Source organism: Mauremys reevesii, linkage group 2 (genome assembly GCF_016161935.1).
Source record: "Mauremys reevesii isolate NIE-2019 linkage group 2, ASM1616193v1, whole genome shotgun sequence".
NCBI lineage: Eukaryota > Metazoa > Chordata > Testudines > Geoemydidae > Mauremys > Mauremys reevesii.
The window spans coordinates 187,918,506-187,939,812 of record NC_052624.1 but is presented as its reverse complement, the minus strand read 5'-3'; the positions used below and the strand labels follow the sequence as shown (position 1 = coordinate 187,939,812).

General features: G+C 38.1%; 1 protein-coding gene across 7 annotated transcripts in view; it reads right to left on the bottom strand.

Moving 5' to 3' along the window:
• Positions 1-21,307, bottom strand: part of ZNF516 (zinc finger protein 516) — a 293,509-nt gene that overhangs the window by 125,202 nt on the left and 147,000 nt on the right. For 2 of the 7 annotated variants that reach the window (XM_039521533.1, XM_039521531.1), the window contains exon 1: positions 9,785-9,913. The exons of 1 other annotated variant lie outside the window; for it this stretch is intronic. The gene's annotated coding sequence lies outside the window, so the exon portion shown is untranslated. Of the gene's footprint in view, positions 1-9,682; positions 9,748-9,784; positions 9,914-10,265; positions 10,371-13,984; positions 14,075-21,307 lie in introns of those variants that run through there. 4 more of the 7 variants (XM_039521535.1, XM_039521534.1, XM_039521538.1 and 1 more) reach the window with 4 other exon arrangements.

Sequence of the window (21,307 nt, the reverse complement as noted above, 5' to 3'; positions counted from 1 at the left end):
CACTTCCTTAAAATACATTCAGCAAACCAAAGTGAAAACAGAAACTTAAGGACAACAACAAAAATTTGCGTGATGTCTGATATGCTCTTAGCTGTCACATATCTCCTTGTCTCTTCCCTTTATTTAGAGATCTGAGAAGAGCACGCATCTTCTTGAAATGGGGAAAGAGAAGACAAAGGTTCCCTGACTGTGTTCTCTCTCTCTCAACTTATGTGACCCAAATGGCACCGTTCCCATCTTAGAATTGGCTGAGAAAATAAAGGGTCCCCATATGCTGCTTAATAACCTGTCCCAGTCTACATAATTAGGTTACAGAAGAGATAGGACCCAAGCCAAAATTCAGGCAGACTTGTTGTTCCTGCCATTACCCTGAACCCTGTCAAAGAAAAACTAATCTCTCACAGTGTTCATTTTGATCTCTCTGTGTCTGATCTCCTCCAGAGTTGCAAAATTCACACGCTGTACCCAAAAGAGCAAGGTTAACCATCTCTCTCCTCCTACACTCTTTGAGGATGCAAGCCTTGATCCTTCTCATCATTCTAAGAGGCCTGCTCCTTCAAAATAACTAAGAACATTGAATATTTTCAGGAGTATTAGATTTTTAAGAAGAAGAAAAAGACTCGTATGAAAAAGGCAAGGAATTAACTTTTATGACACTTCGCAAGGACTCCACTCCTTTCTCCTCCCCTCAAACTACTCAACTCACCAATGTCCTTGCAGCTATTCATTCATCTAACATGAGAAGAAGTAAATTTGGCAGCCTAACCTCCAGCTTTCTATGCAGTGACCTTGATCTTCCGCTTTCCATCTAAACCACTTTGAGATTTCTCTGCTTGCACTAGAATCCTCCCCTTCTTCTCTTGTAAGAGCCAAAGTATTAGAGAACAATTACGATTTTGTCTAGTGTGTGAATCTTCCTTGCAGTGCTCCAGACGCGTCTAAGAAGTTATCATACTTGGCAATTTTCTTTATCTACCATTTCACTTCCAGAGGCGAACAACAGCATTTCCCTAATGTGGCTAGTAATGAAAAGCCTATAGACTGCAGATCAGCACAAGGCAGCAAAGTGAAAGCAAAGGTATCTCCCAAGACAAGCATAGAAAGATGCAGCAAATATCTGAAGGACTCCATTGTGACTCCTCTCTGTCAGAGAGACTCTCAGAATGTGCCAGTTTACACCAAGTGGTGTATGCATAGGCATAGAGGAGCAAGTGATCTATGAGGTAAGTATGAATGGTAAAAACATGTACCCAGTAGTTCATGGGAAGATAATTTTATGTCTAAAAATCAGAATATAGCACACAAGAGTCACTATTTAAAACAACCAACCTCTTTCATACCTCAACCCCCTTGTCTAAGTTCATACCAAGACCCCCCTCCCAGGTGTGAAAGTAGGCTGGTACAGCGTACTGGTAAGAAGCTGGTACCGGCCTGTATGCACCGCTTTAATGTCATTGTCCTTTTTGTGCCCCCCAAGCTGCCGACAGGGTGGGGCAAAAGGGGTAGCTGCCCCAGGGCCAGCAATTTAAAAGGGCCTGGGGCTTGTGATCGCTGCTGCCACGGTAGCTGCCAGAGCACTGGGCCCTTTTAAATCGCCACCGGAGCCCCTGGTGGCGCGGGCCAAGCAGTGTGGATGGGCTGGCTGGAGGAGGCTGACCCCCCAGCTCCGCCCCTTCCGCGGGCTCGGAACCAGCCCCCGTGCGGGTAAGAGTTTAATATTACTTTCACTCCTGCCCCTTCCCTCTCAGGACTCCCCCCACTTCCAGTCAGCTAAATGGGAAGGGCAGAGTGATCACCACTCCTTGACACCTGTTCATAACTCCCTTCCTCCTCCACGGTTGGGACCCTCAAGTTGAGAACCACTGGTTTAAAAGAATGTGCACATTATTTTGATTATCAGAAGCACCCAACACATGCTAAGGGTCTGCAAAGAAACAAATAAAGACACAGGCCAAAAATTTCAGCACTAAAATTAAGCATTTAAATAGATGGCCTGATTTTCAGAGATGCCAAGCATTTATAGCTTCCATTCCTCAGCACCTCAGAAAGTCTGGTCACCTATTTGGTACCCAAATACTATAAGCCTCTGCTTTGGAAAATTCTGCCCACAGCTGATGCCCATCTAAATAAGTATTTAAAAGTTATCTGACATTGCTCTTAATATTTAAAATAACTATGTGGAATATTAGCAGTCCCAACACAATTTACTTTTGTAGTACAAATACAGAGCAATTTATAATCCCTAATCAACCTAGAAAATAACCGACTGATAAACCAATCCGTTTGTAATACCATTAACAGATTCTGGCTTCTCTATCAACAGGGTAATTTGCTGAGACCACTTTTAATCTCTACCACTAAACCATTAATCCCATGACTTCCATGTAGTATTGCTTTCTAACTTTACCCAAGATTTACCAAATAGTTTGTGGCGCATTAAAAACTAGCTGAATAAATAACAGCAGCAAAAACACACCTGTTGACATTACAGAATTCAGAGACCCCCCACTCCTCTGTTGAGCCCTTTAAAACTGTTACTTTCTAATTGGAAGAAACCATTCAGAAGTGAAGCTGTATATCTGTCAAGTAATTTGACACCTGGTGTGCACTGTTCATGATAACATGAACTCTCCAATATGCTTGGCATTATGAAAAGGAGTGAATTATTTCATCATACCACTTATGGTCATGCCACAGGCATGGATGTTTCTACTAAAATCAATTTCAATTTAATGGGACCAGGGTTATCAACATTAATTGTGATATTTTCTCAAACTGGCATTAAAACGTTCCTCTAGTATCACTGTTAATGTCAATATAAATTATGCATCACGGTTCATAGCATTCACTTACAGAGTTAAAACTCATCTAGAAAATAAGAAAAGGAACCAGGGCTTATCTACATGCAGCATGTATTTATTCTGTCCCTACAGGTTTTCCTGAAAATCAATGAACACGCATTTGTCTCTTTTTTCCCTTGAAATACGTTGTCCCTGAAATCAACATTAGCATTGCCATTAAATATGGTGTCAACAAGGTATTGCTGTTAAACAATGATAGGGAGGACCAAATACGAAACATTGCAAGGGACCAGGTATAAAAATATATGAAACCTGTAGCGGCATTCAAGGAGACATCAAGAGGAGCAGATTCTCCCCAATGCACACCTCAATGGTTTCAAAACACTAGAGAGAGGTTGGAAATCCTATTTCACGTTTTATTTTACTGAGGTTAATAGAAGTATTATACAGAGCTCTTCCAATGACATGATCAAAGAAGTGTACCATGTACTTACAAACACTATAGTACAAATTAATTTATTAAGAGTACAATCTGCAACTACAAGAAGCCAACATATCTTTTATACAGTGCACCATTACAGATATGATGGAATATTTTTCTACTCAAGGGTATACTTTAAGGCCACAAAAGACCTCACTAAGGGACAGACTGTAAGCCCCTTACACATACTGGAGAGCAATTGATTACTCATACAAGTAATTCCACTGAGGTCAATGGGACTACTTACATAAGTAACTAAATGTTGCCAACTCTGCCTATTTTATCGCAAGTCTAATAATATTTGGTGTTCCATTAAAGTCCTAATTCTTGGAGTCAAATAACTATTGGAGAATTTCAGCTTTTTTTGTAAAAGTATCTAGCCCTCATGGCTGCAGCAAAGACTGAAAATGTGAGCCCCAAAGGCTCAAAAACCAGAAAGCAAACAAAAGAACTCAAAATGCATTTTCTTTAAAAAAAAACAACAACAACAACATGATTTTTTAAACTAATCCCATGATTTTTGAGGGGCTGACTGATGGTTTAATAATACTTGGGGTTGGTAATACTGGTCTGCTCACCAACATACATACTTCACAGTCTAGACCAAAGTGAACAAGAATGCAGCTTTTAATGTGGGCAGACTATTGGGGCACTAAAACTAAGTCTTGCTTAGCATATCCTCAACCATCAAAGGAGCAGCTCTAGTTTCAGCCAGCAGAGACTGCAACATCTCACCCTGCAACTCTTGACACCATGTTGTGTCATTGACTATTGTGAATAAGTCTTCCCACAAATCATTTCAACATTCGGAGCTGGATTATTTTTTAAGGAAATTATTTGAGAATAAAAAAAAAAACAGAAAACGCTTACTCATTAACCTAGGATCATTGTAACAGCAAAGCACAACTGCTAAACACAGCGTTCCATTGCACAACCTTAAAAGCATCATTTACTGTACTAGATTTCAGACAAAGAACATTTTGAAGTACTGAAATAAATCAACACTTAAATGCAACTCCTAGTCAGTTCATACAATATGGGTTAAATGCTACCATATGGTGAAGAAACACACATGTTGCCCTTTTAAAACAAAGAACATGAATAATTTCCTTTTAAAAAAATCTATTTTTAACATGACAAGCACAGAAAATGTTTTTAATTTTAACTATAACTGTGATCAAGACACATTTTGGAAAGTGTCATACTACTGGAAAAAACTCTGAAACGTGAGGACTGTTTTAAATCAGGGTTGATAAATAAATTAAAAATAAAAAGAGCACCTCAATTTCCATCAGTCTGTCACAGTATGTCCTGAAAGCTAACACCATTTCCCTGCTCACCATCCTTTTAAATGAACAGAGGGGAAAAAATTAATAATAGTGCAGCCATATCAAGGAGCCTGATCTGACATGAGCAAAAATGACGTGCCAACTCAATAGTGTTCCTTTTACTTTACCTGTTGGAAAAGAAAAATATGTACTTGTGCCTCGAAAACACTAATACACATTAGTAGGTCTTATTTTCAGCAAACATTCAGATCCAGAACTGTCTGATGCATAGATCTTTCATATCTTCTTTACATTATTTTCAGTAATTTCATGAAATATATTATTTTGTTAGCTACAGACAAAAAAAAAAGACTGACGCAATCTATCAGAGTGAATATATATGAAATAGATGTAGGGTGGCTGGAGTAAATGCTACTGGTTTTTCCAAATTACCTGTATCCAGCCATTACTCTGTGTGTTAAGTATTTGTTTTCATCACTGTAATATATACTAAACATGTCTGAATTCTAAGAATAGTTGCAGATTGTAATTGTACATCCTTTAAGTTTCCATTTCATTTTGAAGAAGAAAAAAAAAGATTAAAAGCTAGATCAATTCAGAACTGCCCTTAAAATTTCAGGAGCCACAAAATTATACTACAGTACTTTGCAATTTGGAAATATGATGGTGGAAAACATTTCCTTCTAGAGAGCCACCATGTAGAAAGGAAAGCTCAAACGCCAGACAGGAAGATGTAAAGAAAATGGACAGATAAGAGATAGACAATACACATTTCTGAAAGATTTGAAATGTATTTAGTAACTGTATCAACTTTAATGAGAAGCTAAGCACTATGTGCCAAATTGTGCTCCCACATACATCAGTGTAAATTCAGAGTAACACTGGATTTACTCTGGTATACATGACAGCAAAATTTGGGCTATGGCTTCCATAGCCGTCTATAGTAAAATGTGGACTTTGTTAAGCAAGTGTTAAATATAATATTCTACTGATGATACTAATTCAATTATTTCCAATAAGTCATCATTTTAGTGAAAGGTTAGCAAAAATCAAAATACTTTTGAAATACTCAGCTCAATGCAAGTAATTCTGAATCCACATTAAAAGCCTCCGTTAATTCTTCCCATAAGGTTTTAAACAATTTAGACCACTGAATTCATTAATAAACCTAAATATGTAACTTTATCATCATGTAAATAGACAGAGTTTGCCAATATCCCTTCAAAACATAGTAACACATGCATAATATCCTGAGACTGTTTGTATAAGAACTGTTGTTGTAAACCAGCTCCTGGAACATAGGGAGAAACTGTTTATAGGAAATGTGTACCAATTTTGATGTAGCTCTACTGATACCTGAGTTAAGGTGTAAACAGCAACAGCAAAATTAATCATCGATGTTAGGTAATCATCATCAGTAGCCTCAGACAGGAAAGCAGGTTTAGCAAGCCAAGAGCCAGGACATTTGCAGGATTGCAGTCAGGTAATGAAAGTAAACACATGCACTCAAGTACTACAACACTAATGAAAGCTATAGCAATGTTACTTCCTGAACTGTGATCCGCTAGAATGTTTTACAGCAGGCTCAGTAATACCAAGGTTATTAAAATCATTTCTGCTGAGAGTGTTTTTAGTACAAATCTTGGGAAAGGGAGAGGTTCCATTTTTTTCTTTTAAGAAATTAAGGGCTAAATTCTGCTCTCAGTTATGCCCATGTAACTCCAGAGTAACTGCATTGATTACAGTGGAGTTACTGTGCAATTACAGTGGTGTAACCAAAAACAGAATTTTGCCCTAAGTGACTGAATCATAACAGCTTTATCCTAGCACTGAAATGTATAAACATTTACATCATGTAAGATGTCTGCTTTGAAAAAGGAATGTTGCTGCAAGGTTCAAATATTTATATTGCAGATGCCTAATCAAATAAATTTGACTTTGTGGTGTTTTTTGCCATCCAGTCATTAATTATCTGGATGCAGTTTATGGCTACAGAAAAAGTAAGTTAAGATAGCTCATAGTTTCCAAGCTACCATGGTTCCAAACAGTTGGAATCTCCGCTATTGAAATATACAGAGCACAATTTTACCCTGAGATACACTCATGCAACTGCCACTGAAGTCAATAGGAGCAGATGACATGTATATCAGAGGACAGCACTGAGCTCATAGGCAAAAGCAAGTACAGTATAAGGCTCAAACATTCTTGTCTGACAAACAATACACAGTTATGAAAAGAGCAACTGTGGGGTTTTTTTAATGCCATTTCTGGTAGAAATCTAATACATGTTCATCCTTAAAATACATACATCTACACATTCACACTTGTGTCTTAAAAATGTAAACAAGCACATTTTACAAGTTAAATGCACAGGCTCAGGCAAGTTTCTTCCTGCTGAATGCAATCAGTTTGTATTTCAGCTTCCTACTGTTATGGTGTTAAGAAATAATGCAGTTGGACACCCTCAAACACAATTTTCCAATCTGAGTATGGGATTTCAAAACTTGAGCCAAGCTCCTTTAAAGACTTACACACTTGCTTTATTTTTTTTCCAAACACATTATGAATCATCCCAATTAACTAAATGGTGTGTAAAGTTAAGGGTATAAGTAAGTCTTTGCTGTATTGGGGTCCTCCAAAGCTATTACTGACTTTAGTGGGCTTTGGATCAAGCCCTTAGTAAGTATGGTAATTATATTTTCTTCCACAGGGGCAGGAAAAAAAAATCACAGTGTAAAAGTAATCAGGTTGGATCCTCAGCTGGTATAAACTGGTGTAACTTCATTAAAGCCAATGGAGCTACATGAATATACACCAGCTGAGGATTTGGCCCACTGCACTTAATGACCTTAACGAAGCTAAATAAACAGACCGCCCAAAGTTTACAAAAGTTAGCATCGACATCATTCATCTGATTATACTCCTCCAGTCTGTCAGACATTGTGCCATCTGATGTATGCTACACAAACATCACCAAGAAAGTATAATTTTAAAGGGTTCTCATTTTTCACTCAAGCAAGGCATATCGGTCCCCCTTCCTCCTTCACAAATAATTCTGAAATATTTGCAAAAAAAAAAAAGTCTCTGTTTGCTGGAGTAAAGCTGAATGGAGAAAAGTTGCAGCTAAGGGAAGTTTGACAAGCAAAGAACATTTGGAATGATGACATAATCATTTTTATCTATTCACTGACTATTCCTGTGATGATAACTGGTCTTGTTAGATCTTGGTGATGGCACTGCGCTATGACAACTTACAGAAAAATAAGATGTACCTAATTTTTTTTAAAAGGTGATATTCAGTGTCAGGAAACTTTAATCTATGTAAGTTAAATGTCACGGCTGTAACTCCATTCCAGGCAGCAAGTCGGTTACTGAGGTCATAACAATAGATAGCATTAATACTCGTGATGTAAACTATTTTCATTTCCCCAGAGTACTGAGTAATAATCAGTTATATTCAGTGAGAGACTGCAGCTCTTGATGCATATTGTTTTAGTAATGTTTAGCAATTTAAAAGGTCATGATGAGCTATAAAACCTCTTAGAAAGAAGCTATGCTAATTTATGAGCACCACTTCTTTGTTGATACAACAAGTGTTGGACACCCATCTGTTATATCAGTCAGTGTTTTAAGACCATGTTAGTCTCAAATATCTTTAAATTTTCTCTCTCAGATTTTTTTTCTATCAGACTGTTCAGCTACTTCAAATTAATGTAATCTGGTCATAGTTTGGGGGTTTATTTTTTTCATTAGTAATGCAGAATATGTAATAATATTTGCTAACCAGGATATCACATCATCAGACTTTAAAGGATCAAGGCCCTGCAAATGAATTCAGAAGATTATTAGATATAACTGAAAAGAGTCTTTTCTAATGTCTGAGAACTAGTGAAGGTATACATAATACCACTATTTCAAAGTAAAACAAATATACATGCAGATCACTTTATTACACAGAGCTTATTCAAGATGGCTATGGCAGTTATTCTTGTGAAACTAAAGATGTCTCCTTGAATAACTGAACTGTGATACTAATTACACCACAGGTGTTCCTATACAACTTCAGCTTCCAGTTTTACTAGAAAAACCTCAGATAAATTCCATTCTTTATCTCTTCTCACCACCTGACAGAGTGTGTGTGTGTGTGTATATATATATATATATATATATATATATATATATATATATATATATATATATATATATATATATATATACACATACACACACACACACAAATGCATAAACAGGACAGCTAATTTCAGGTTTTGTTTTGACACAACTAAAGGACATGTTGACAGAAAATGAAGCAACACTACACAAATGAGGGTTGTTTTTCTTCCACAGCAATCAAAGCATATGTATGATGCCTATGTTACCTTAACATCAAAAATATTTAAATAGCTTATACAAGTATTTATCTGCTACATGGAAAACAGTTTCATTTTGATTACTGTACAGACAAGATTTTACTGGGGAAAGGAACATAATTATTGCCTTCAGCTTGAGAGGACAATTTTAAATGGTATTTACTTCACATCTATGTGATTAATGGACATCGCTACATGAAATGAAGTACCTTTGTTTAGTGTGACATTTTGGAGTTAACAGCATTTAAAAAAATGGATCCCACTTTTAATTGTCTCCTGGGCATTCCAGCTACAGAACACTTGAAAACAAATTATAAAAGTCCTCCCTTCACTAATGAGAAAGTGGCACCATAATATTGAAAGATAAAGATTTTCTGTGACGCACTCATACAGTAAAACTAATCAGAACTTGTGTCAGTTCATCTGTGTTATCAGAGATTTAAAAAAAAAAAAAGCCCAACAGTGTAATGTGAACGCAGGAAAACTGCAATTCAGCTACCATCCTTCCCCTTTGTTTTGCAGAACTACACTGTATTAGTGCCTTATCCCACGCCCAGAAATACATCTGGGTTCCTTGCAAGCAAGTTTCATCCGTCCACAGACAGAGAGCGATGTTTCTCTCTGTCTCACCCCCTCCCTCAAGCTTTCCAAATCGATACATTGTCAGCAACAAACTCCCTCCTTGCCATTAGAACAAACTGCCCTTCTTGTCAGCAACACCAAGCCGGTTTGAATACTTACGTAATTATTTCTGGGCACGCCACGCCTTGCAACAAGTCCTCCCCCTCCCCAGCTTTCCCTTCAACAATAACAAACTGGAGTTTAAAATAGAAAGTAAATTACCTTGCACGCCACTATGCTTCACCAGCAACGAGATCCCCACGTAATCCAATAGGGCATCGCTGGGGCCGCCTGAGCTCAATTGCCCCCTCCCTCGCCTCCTCAAAACGTGCCTCCTCCATTAATTGCGCCTCCCTGGATCCTCCGACCCCCCCCCCCCCCGTTGTGTTTTCCTCCCCCTCCCTCTCGGCGCCGGGTTCTCTTGACAGATCCCTGCCTGCCTCTGCCTTTGTTAAGGGCTGGAAGTTGAGGGGTGGCTGTTTCCCCTCTGCCTCTTTAACTTCTTGTGTTACAGTACATAGCTGTGACGTCCTGGCTACAGTCTAAAGGCGGACAACTGAATGCAAGAGCTGCCGGAGCCAAACTCCTCCCTGCTTCCCTCCCTCGGCACCCAACACACAGCAACAAGCTGCTGCTGGGGGTGGCCCGCTCCCCTCGCGCGGCCAGCCCAGGTACAAACCCTCCCCTCCTCTCTCACACACACCTTCCAGCCACATCAGCCCTGCAAAACCGCCTACCACAGCAACCAGGCTTAAAGCCGCTGCATTCTTCGTTGCATTCGTGTTCTGCCTCCTCCAGGCGATGCAGGCTATTAATGCAACACAGGAATGCAACGGTCAAGACAAAGTCGAGCAATTCCCTTTCCCATCCCAACAAGCCTCTCTGAAAACACCAGACCTACGGGGTTGAGGAGAAGAGGAGGGGCACAAAGGTAATCTGGTATTAAAATAGGCTGAATAGGAGTAAAAGTCTTCCACGCTGTGTTGTTCAGATCCGTTTTTAAATTGTTACACTCTTTTTTTCTTTTTTTTTAAGTTAAATATGTGACTGCAAAGTCGAGTTAATGAAAAACCCTTTGGTAGTTAACTCATTTAGTGTAGCAGGCATGAAATAAAGTATGTTGCACAAGGCCAAAGAATAAAGGCTCCTCTTTGGACATCCTCTGGGCTCCGTCTACAAGGAGCAAAGAATCCTGTGGCACCTTATAGACTAACAGACGTTTTGCAGCATGAGCTTTCGTGGGTGAATACCCACTTCTTCGAATGCAAGTCTTCTTTGCTGCTTTTACAGAACCAGACTAACACGGCTACCCCTCTGATAGTCTACAAGGAGTGATTCTGGCCATCTCCGGAGTGAATTGGGCAGTTGTTTTATACAAAGGGTTGCATTTAGTCCTTTAACTGTCCTACCTCTAACCCACTGATCCTTTTACCGCAGTTACACAACATAAGAGATCAACAGATAAATGACAATCCACCCTTAAGCACAGAAAATGCTAAACTCTAACTGAAGGTCTGGATCACAAGTAGCAAATTCTTGATACACCAAACAAAAATAAAATTATAACATCAATATTTGGAGTGAAGTTGGGGTAGAGGATTAACTAAGCACAAAACCTGGTATGGTTCATGACAGGCATTCCTTTACTGAATGTGCCTATTGTGTAGTCTAGAAATGACCATTATTCATAGAGACTGTTGGTCAGCAGCATTTTTATTCTATTAGAGCAATGAGCTTTAAATTCAAGGATTCGCACTGAACTAAATATTTACTGTGTCCCCCTCAAAAAAAATTACAAAAACTTCAAAAAGTTTGAGTCATGATCATTTTGTTTTACTTCCAGGTATGAAAGACCATTCTACTTTTTCAGCAACAATCTTCTCTGAAATCAATGAGGAATTCTGTCTAAAAATCGATTGCTCCATAAGGCCCAAAGTGATTTTCATAAGAGCACTCTGCAGTCACTTTAAAAAAAAGTGAAGATTGCTAAAACAATGATGACCTGAGAATGGGTGTAACTCTTGGACGTCAATACACTATTTGCCTCACATAGGTATGACTGCAACGCCAGAGATCATTTTATATTTCTTCTCCTTCAGCAGGTCTCAGCTTGTTACTTGAAATCTTCTCATATGCTGACTCTTTACATATTCATTATTATGGACCTAACAGAGGCATATGGTTGTCTTGTATGAGATTTGAGGTACCGATGCAGATTTCTATCTATCCACACACACACACCAAGGTATATGTAAATAAATAAAGCAGCCTGGTTCTAGGTCTGAGTAGTAACACAAGCCCACTCAGTGCTAGGGAGAGGAAGAAGTGGCGATTGGAGGCTTGGGCTGTCAATCACAGTTGGGGGGTAGGCAGATGCAAAGCAGAGAGCTACTTTGCATCGGCGTTTCCTATTCTTCTTTGCCACTGTCTCAGTTAATGACAAAACAACCCCAGAGCTTAGGAAACTTAGCCATTTGCACGGAAAGAGTTGGTGTCCTTCAACAATACTGGGGATGGAAAACATTCATTACTACTTCAGTGGGGGAGGAGGAGAGGGAGAACATTTAGCAATAAGGAACGGAAAGAAGAAGAAAGGGGTGGGAGGAAGAGGAGGGAGAGTTGTGCCTCTCCCTAAAAAGGGACTTTGACCTTACAATGATCTCCAAAGGTCTCTGAATTAAATATTTTTGTCACAGGTCAGATTATAACACACACGGACTGTATTTAACTCATTAGTCTAAATTCATTATTTAATCATGCGCCCAGCAGTCGTATTTCCTTAAGAAAGGACTGACCTATTTTTGGCTGTAGATAAACGATCATGTTAACAGATGTTAATCTTGTAATCTGTTTTTCCTGTAAGCACTTCACATACCCGCATTTCAGACATTACAAAAAAAAATCTTTCTCAAACGACTTGACGTCACGATTCAGTTCTTATAAAAAATCTTGCAATGGTTTCAAAGACATTAAATCTTTTTCACTTTATAAATGCTGATTTGTTCTGCTTCAACTCCCACAGGCTTTTATTTGCATTTCAAATTCCACAGGTTACACCAGTCGCCTTTTCAGAAAATGTAAACCAACAATAAGGCAGCAAATATGGGGTTGGGGGTGGAATCCTGCATCTGGATTAAATAAAGACCAGGGTTCATGTTTAGGAAGAAGTCTGAACAAATTTATTTTTGAACATCTAGGGTCCAAGTGCCTCTTTAGCTATATGCGTAATGGACATAGACACACAATGCACATTCCCCAGAAGATACTTGTCTACTGCCGGGAGCTTATTAACGCTCATAACAAATGGTGCTGACTCCTAACCAGCACTTTTCAGTTTAAAAGCCAGGGTTTCTCGGGAGTAGTTAATTGCAGAGGTTAGCTGATCTTAGAGCAAAAACAACAGAGTGACTGTCATTCTACACAAGCTTCCATACACATTCAGCCTATGTTAATATCCCAACTTGTTCTCTTTCCACAAAGTTTAGCCAGACAAAGTTTCTTAAACTTGTCGAAGCATCTTAATTCAAATTAGGATCGCAACTATTTGGTATGCTAATTTTCACTGGAGATAGTGGGAGGAGGAAGGGGGAAAGGAGGAAAGCTTTTATCGCACAAAATGTCTGGAATTGCATTACTTCTACTCTTCCTTCTCTCTGTGTCCTTTTTAAAAATATAAACATTAAACTCCCTCCCCCACCCCACCCCATGGGCTATTTTCATCTTCTGGAAGTAATTGCTACACATTGTCCTTCAAGCCCTTCTCAGCGTTCCAGTGTCTATTCGTGAATACTTGTTTTCCACCCCCACCAGCCCCAACTTCCTTTGATAAGCTGTGTACTTCTTTTAATGTTTATCATTCAGTTATATACGCGCAGCTGAAGGGAGAGCAACTAAAAAATGAAGGGAAAACACACACACACACCAGGCATCAAGCATTTCATGCATATACTGAATCAATACTATCCAGCAAAAACCCTTAATAATTTAAGTAGCGACTCGAGGCTCGAAAGCTTGAAGTCCCATCACCCACCTTCATTAGCCAAAACATTTTACTTTAAAGTAAGGCAATTTGTTCTTTGTTTCTTCAAGGATGAATATAACATTCAAGCTCTCTCTCTCTCTCCACTCCCCCCCCCCGCCTTTGACGAAGTGTACAAAGCCAAAAGGCTCATACAGCCCATAAATTCCCCCAATAGCTCCACCACTGCAGTAACAATGATCTCTTTCTCGGCAAACAGTACAAAGTTACCATTTCTAAATCCCTTAAATTGCAGAGTAAGACTAACCATTAATTGGAAAAGCGAAGTTTTTCCCACGGGCGTATTAAGAGGATCCACATCCCCCCCCCCAAACCGCCCCCCTCAAAAAAAGAAAAGGATCCTACGGAGATTTTGCCCCACTCCACCCCACCCTGTGCCTTACCTCGTTCCCGTAAGGTAATATTATTTGGGAAAGGACACAGAGACAAACAAGAATCTGAAGGTGAAACCATGCGCTGAATGCAATAAGGAAAGAACTGCACATGATTCACTGCGCCAGCTCCACTCCTGCGGACGGGGGGGCGACTTGCAAACCCTCTATGCCAAGCCCCAACCCAGGGGCCCCTTCAGCGCCAAACTTTCCCTTGCCCTTTGGCCAGCCGGGGCTGCTTTGACTACCAGACCAAAGATCGAGCGTGGCTTTGGCGAATCCCGGTTGTTTTTCGTTGGCTTCCTCCAATGTATAGGTTGATGTCTTCCCCCAGATGGGAGAATGGTCTGTCCTATATTAAATGCACACACTATCTACTATTGTCTCATCAGCAAAGTTCTGGTACAATGCGGGGAAAGTCTAGATGCTCGAAATGAGTCATATACAAATAATTATTCCACTAATAGGACTGAATCATTATCAGATTTGTTATGTATCTCACCTTCTTTCAAATGACTAAAACATTCAGGAGCTGAATTACTGGAAGCTATCATAGAAGTGGATATGTAAGTGTGTGTATTGTTTTGTGTGAAAAGTTATGTTTCTGCAAACTATTATACACTCCCCACATATAAGCTCTGAAATGTAAGGGCTTGGAGTTACTCCAGATGCATTTATATTAGAAACATCCTTTTTTTTTAACTCCACTGGTAAAATATTTATAGATTTATTCAAATGCACAGTAACAAAAACATTAAAGTCCTCAATCAAGATCAAAGGGTAATGGTGTTCAACAGTTACGCTGGAAGAGTTGAAAGAGCTCTGAGCAAATCAATCTGCCATATGGCTTTTTAAAAAAATAATCCACTCATATGTTTGAAAAGTTCAAACCTTATTTTCCTGTATGTTTGCAAAGCTCAGTTTAATCACCCAAAGTATGTGTGCCATAGGCAATTGGAATATGTTTAGTCTATGGCTGGAAACCCTAAATTAATCTTCTGAAGCTTGGTGCTAGATCTCTAGAGTGTGTTGGGGGTTGTGAGTGCTTGCTTTTTGTTTGTTTGTTGTAATAATCATGACGATGTAGAATTGCCATGCTGGACTTCTGAGGCGGGTTAGTATTATCTTTACACCCCAGAGCTTTCCTTTTCTGCCATGTTTCACCTAGGAATAACTAGCAGTTAAGAGGAACACACTGTCCAAACCACCCCTAACGTGGTTCTTGCCAGACAATCAAGCTCTGCGCTTGAAAACGGTTACCTAGTGCTGTGGTATTTGTGCGCGCAACGTTTGACTTTGCTGTGTCACCCCTCCAGCTTCTTGCACTTGCGACAGAAACTACTACCGACAGCTTCCAAAATGTACGATCCTGTTCTGAAGCCCTACAATAGTCAATGGTTATTACCAGAGGACTTGGAATAGAGAAAAAAGGGAGGGAGGGGGCAGCAAGCAAGAGAGAAAGTTTGTAATGAAGGATACACGAATCATAAAATGTAAGCTATGTGTGATTAATGATCTGCACTAATTTGAATAGCAGGCATGTTAAAGGTCATTGACAATTGTTGCTGGTTTCAGCATGAATGCCTGAGTGGGATGTATTTTGTTGGAACAATCAAATTTTATTCTAATTCACAGAAAAATATTAGGCATATGCATAGCTTGTCTAAATACACAGAAAGGACACTTTTTAAATGCACTTAGTATATACTTCAGAAGCAGTTTGTTCACCTTAATGTAGTGTTTTGAAATGCTTTCATCATGGTAGATAATCTATATTCCAAAGTCTGTGTTTTGTTCCTTATGCTTCCTAACCTTTCCTACAGATTTTTTTTTTTAACTCAAGGCCAAATTCTATTCTCAGTTACTCCAGTTGCCATAAGGACACTGACTTCGGTTATTCCAGATTTACATAAGCATAGATCAGAGCAGAATTCATCCCTTTAAAACTAATGGCACACACAATGCAGTGTGCAGATTTTCCTAATCGTTATAGTTTATATAGCAGTTTAGCATTTCTTTACTCAAAGAATAAAATATCCATTATAAATCAGCATTCCTGGGCAGTATTTAAAACTACAGTATTAGGCTAATAATTTCCATATGGTGAAAATTGACAGTTTAGAGCAATGAAAGGTGCATGAGATTTCCAAGCTCCTCCACATAAAAATGTGATTTTCATGACCTGCCTATTTTTCTCTCTAGTCTGTATAGATTCTTTCCTTTAGACAGTAAAATGTGAGCTCACTCAGGGCTGTGCGACCTGCCTCTCTATACAGTGCCCTTAATATTTTCCACATTTCCTTTCCATAGGACTCAGTCCTGCACTGGTTACTCCAATAAAGAGTAGGGAATGGGTCTCTGAAGGAGGACTGAAGAATTGGGCCTTAAGTTTAGTAGATGAGAAGAACTCAACATTAATGGAATCCCCAATTCAGAAGAGGTACAGACACTAATGACAATATTAATCATGTATATTAATCATGCAGAAAGTCATTATTAGAGTTCATCTGTCCATGTAACTTTAAATAATGGATTTTGTCATGTTTCCCCCTGTTGATTCCAGCATTTCTGGTTTCAGAAAGCAAAATGAGAAGAACAATATACAAATTCAAATACTTAAAAGATATGCAAATTGAATTAGTATAACCACACTGGTACTGCTAAAAGTTTCAGGTAGAGAAAATGTTTGTTAATTTTAAAATAGGTTATTAACATATCACTATCCTAGTTGATTAATCTGCTTATCAACACTGTTTACCAATTTTATCTTTTTCTGAAATCTTCCCAGAGAAGTACTCCCATTTCAAATTCTTTAGTTAAATTACAGTATTTTGTATGAGATTGTCAGTGATATTAATGGCTCAATACATGTTTTGCTATTTATAGGCTTGTATGTATAATAAGTCTGGCTAATGAAATACATGGAGCAGGAAAACATTTATTTACTTTTGCTACAGTCTAATAAATTATTTGTTCAGCATTTGGGACTAGGCTTTCTCAAGCTAAGGAAAATGGCATTTTGATGAAAATCTGTGCAATGACTTGTCTGCATAACTTAGCCTTAGGAATGATTGGTGGAAGTTTAGATAAGAAAGGTTCCTGAGAAGCACTATAATAGAATATCAAGGAATAAAAGGCCGTGTCGCTGTAAAAACGGGAGGTGAAAACATATATAAAAACTTCAAGGCAGGCAAACAAACCAAATTTTGATTAAATATTACATATTTGTGTCATATATACAGATACTTTCAATGAATTGTAACTAGAGGAGTCAGTTGTTTTAGTTTCCACTGTATGCTAATTCAGAGTTATTTAATTCTAGTGCTGTCGAGTATGATTTTTTGGTACAAATACCTCTGAAATTTATAAAGTACATCTAAATAATGCTTATCGGGATGACCTGAGGCCCCTAGTCTCTGGAAGATTCTACCTCCACATTGCAGGACTCATTCAAATTGGCAGTTTTCTTGGTATCTCTCATCAAGTTTGTTGAAAACATTCCTTACCAAACAAACCCCTCAGCTTTACAGTCTGTAACTCTGCCTTCATCTCCTGTTTTTATCTAACCCAGGCTTTTTGCATACAAAGTACACCATGGCTAAAACAAGGCACAACAACAATGAAAACAAATTAACTTCTACTATCTATTATTTACCTTTCTAAAATGGATTCTTTCTACTGAATTTAGAAATACAGATAGTATAGGCAGAATTTACAAATATGAATATCTATACCACCATATATCTGAGAAACTACAAAGATTATTGCGCACAACAATGATCAGTGATTATGTTTTAAAATAACATTTTACCAATATTTCTGACTATTTGCAATTAAAACTCCTTAAATGCCATTCTAACCAGCTAGTTTACTACCACGGTTAATTTCTATCTGTGGCTTGAATTCCACTGTGAAACAAACAGGGTTCCAATCAGTAACAAATACATTTTTTTCTGGTAAAATACATTGACTTGTAATCTGTGCCACAAAAATCTGGATATTCTTTAGTAGCCGTACAGTGACAGATCCTTTATGAAGTTTGTACGATGCCAATTCATTATCCACTATCCAGCATAGGTTTACATACTGATGTTCTGTGAAGTGAATCTGCATAAGCTGGAGGTCAAACTCTCCTGCCCTGTTAGTTTAGTCACGCATAAATCCAGCAAATAGTTTGAAATAATACTTTCCATTAGGCGAACTTAAAGTGTGTACACAACCTTTCTACATCTGAAGATTCCTTCAACATGTAACCACACCAGAGTTTTTGGCAAGTCTAATGACAAGTTATTATTTCATGGGTGTGTGAGGATGTGGGTCAAATCCTGCTTGCGTTGCTCATGCGAGTTATCCCATTGCCTTTAATGGAACCACTCACATGAGTAAAGTGAGCAGGAGTTGACTCTATAGCCCCCGTGTGACCCATATTATAATCAACCTAATTTTTCTTTATGACAGAACTAATCTTGTGAACTCTCTCACAGAATCAGTATTTTAACTGTCATGTCAGTCATTTCCCCCTCTAACATAAACACAGTTGCTAAGCTATAGAAGGATTCTGATTTCTACACTTTGGTTCAATTAAATCCAGATTTCACATTCTGTTTTAAATCCACTTATTCAATTGCGCCTTTACAATGGCATTGAGGAAGAAAGCTTAAAAAGTTGATGTTGCAAAGTAAGTACAGCTTCAGTTCACATGGTTATTTTAACTTCATACTAAGTACTATATAAAAATACCAACTTTTCCAACCCAGGCAGTCACATTTTCTCACCCATATGCAATTTTATAAACCTTCACAGCAGGTAGGGAACCCACAAACCTGTTCTTAATTTCAGCTTAACTGAAAGAATCTCAACAGCAGCTGGTTTCAAAATAGCAGATATGGGATTCCACAGATGTGGCCCATAATAGTTTTAGAAATACAAGGAACTTGGCCACAAACTAGAATTAATTTTAAGAAAGACAAATTCAGTAAGGATGCCTGTTTTTAAAGAGTTCCTATCTTTGGTAGGTCATATTTCAGTGGTCTTTTTTCTTTCCATGCTGACTACTGATTATGGAACAACAATATGCTAATTGCTCGGCAGACTGAACCCGAACCATTAATGTGCTGCACTCTTGTAAAGGCAAAACAATTGGCTATTTCTCAGCCCCAAAAAATCTTATTATGTTCCCCCATGCATAACTGATTGCACCAGAGTGTTTGTACTCTTTTCTAACTGGACTGAACAAAGAAAGTACAACAACTAAAATGACCTATAACATGTCAAATATAACTCTCATCATAAAACCAAACAGATTGATTGCTACCATTAAAACAGTGTATTATTTGGTGATCTTTCATACACTTAAAGGAAAGCAGAAAAGAGATTGCACAAATGCTCATTTGTAGATTTTAATAAGCAGGCTGCTTTGAATAATTTATATAACAGTGTGGGAAACTCATGTATGTACCATCCTCTACTGAGTTAAATATCACATGGGGGAAAAATACCCCCAGAAGTAAAAGTGGAACAAGCCAGCTAATGGTTTTTGCTAGCATTGGTCAAATTTTCCCTCAACTTTTATGCAATAGTCTGTGTGTTCTAATAATCTTGGCTTATATGGTTTTTCAGCTCAGGCATGCAAGGAAAAAGGAACTTCAAAAAGAGAACATTTTACCTGATCTGTACTATTTTAAAGCTTCAGTAATTAGAGAACTGCAAAGGTCAAAATAGCCATCAATATCAAGAGCAACATAGTAGAAGTAACATGTTTAAGAGGAAGTTTGTTGGAGTTTTAGCATCGTAACATAATATGCCATAAGCACTGAGATGAAGGCCTGTAATGACATGCAGGAGAAGGGGAAAAAAAGCTAGCATAACATATTGAATTTGCCAAAATTGTGTGATCTAACTGTAAATTTGAAAATTTGCAGATAGTAATTAGAGATATGCCCAAATCAGAATCCTAGATCTGAACACCTTCAAACTTCAGCGGTGTTTGAAATCCAGGACTCTGCTATGCAATCAGATCCACATGGGCTCCACAACAGCACAGATGTCCATTCATGCAGATCCCATTTCAGGCCGGAGCCAAATTTTGTAAATGGCTTCTAACTTTACAATGAGGCAAACCAAAACCCTGAATCTGAAGGCCTCTGAACTTTTGCTCAAATACCGGATCTGTATTCAAATCAGATGTTTGTGGCTGTAACTCATTTATTAATATAGCTTTGCCAGCATATTACAGTCGAATCATGGAATCTTGAAGTACTGTAGGTAGGTATGATATTATTTTAGATCTATTCTAAACCTATACAGTGTAGTTTGTGTTTCTGAAATAATATTACATACTTAAAACAGTAAAAGCACAATGAATACCTATGGTACTATAATAACAATAATAATAATACACCCAAGTCATGAAAAATATGCACAGTTTTAGTTAAAACTGTTCTGAGAATGGGAATTCTTCCAAAAACTTACCACTGATTTTTTCTTAATTGCTGATAGACTGTTTCTTTTCTCTATGAATGTTTGTGCCAAATGGGCTAATCTCCTAATTTATACATAAATCATTCAAAAAACATAAATCTTTTTACATCATTCAGAACTGTGAACCAGTTAAGTTATCCCTTGCTACTATGAGAAAGAAGTTGAAACAAATACCCATAATTACTAGCATTAAAAATACCCTAATATTGAACAGAAATTTCAGAAGATTTTTTAGGTAATCATTTTCATTTGGTTTGAAAGGCAGAAGTGAGCTATTAAAGTCAGTTAGCTACAGAATTTGAGAGTCGTTTGCTTTTTTTCCCCTTTTAAACTCCAAAGCTAATAAACCCAGAGCATTCTGTAACAAGTGAGGTACTCATGTCAACAAAGGCCTTACTTAGAGCCTGCTAGGTTTTCAGAAACCTCTGTGGTGAGGACTTAAAGATATTTTAGTAATGTGCAATGTGCTCAGGATCTGAGCATGCACTTCTACCTCTTTATTTTCTACAGATTAATCCCCTTTACTTCTTTTCAGTGTGTTATTAAAATAAGTACAGAAAGGGTGTATTATGCTGAGAGTCACTCTACAGTACAGTTGCCTATTAAGTACAAAAACTTTGTTCAAGTAAGTTTTCAGGCTGTCCTGACGAACTTGGAAATGTAACGGAATTCCACATTTGGGCTGCTATTTAATCCTTGTCATCTCGTTGCACCTGTGTGGCAGCGAATATGGCTGAATCAGAGGCAACAAAAGATTGGGTAATGTTAAGAGCATCTGAACTCATATGAGATCTCAATTACACAAGGAAATGGAGTGGCCTAGCTTACTGAGCAATAGGTGGTAGATTCTCCATC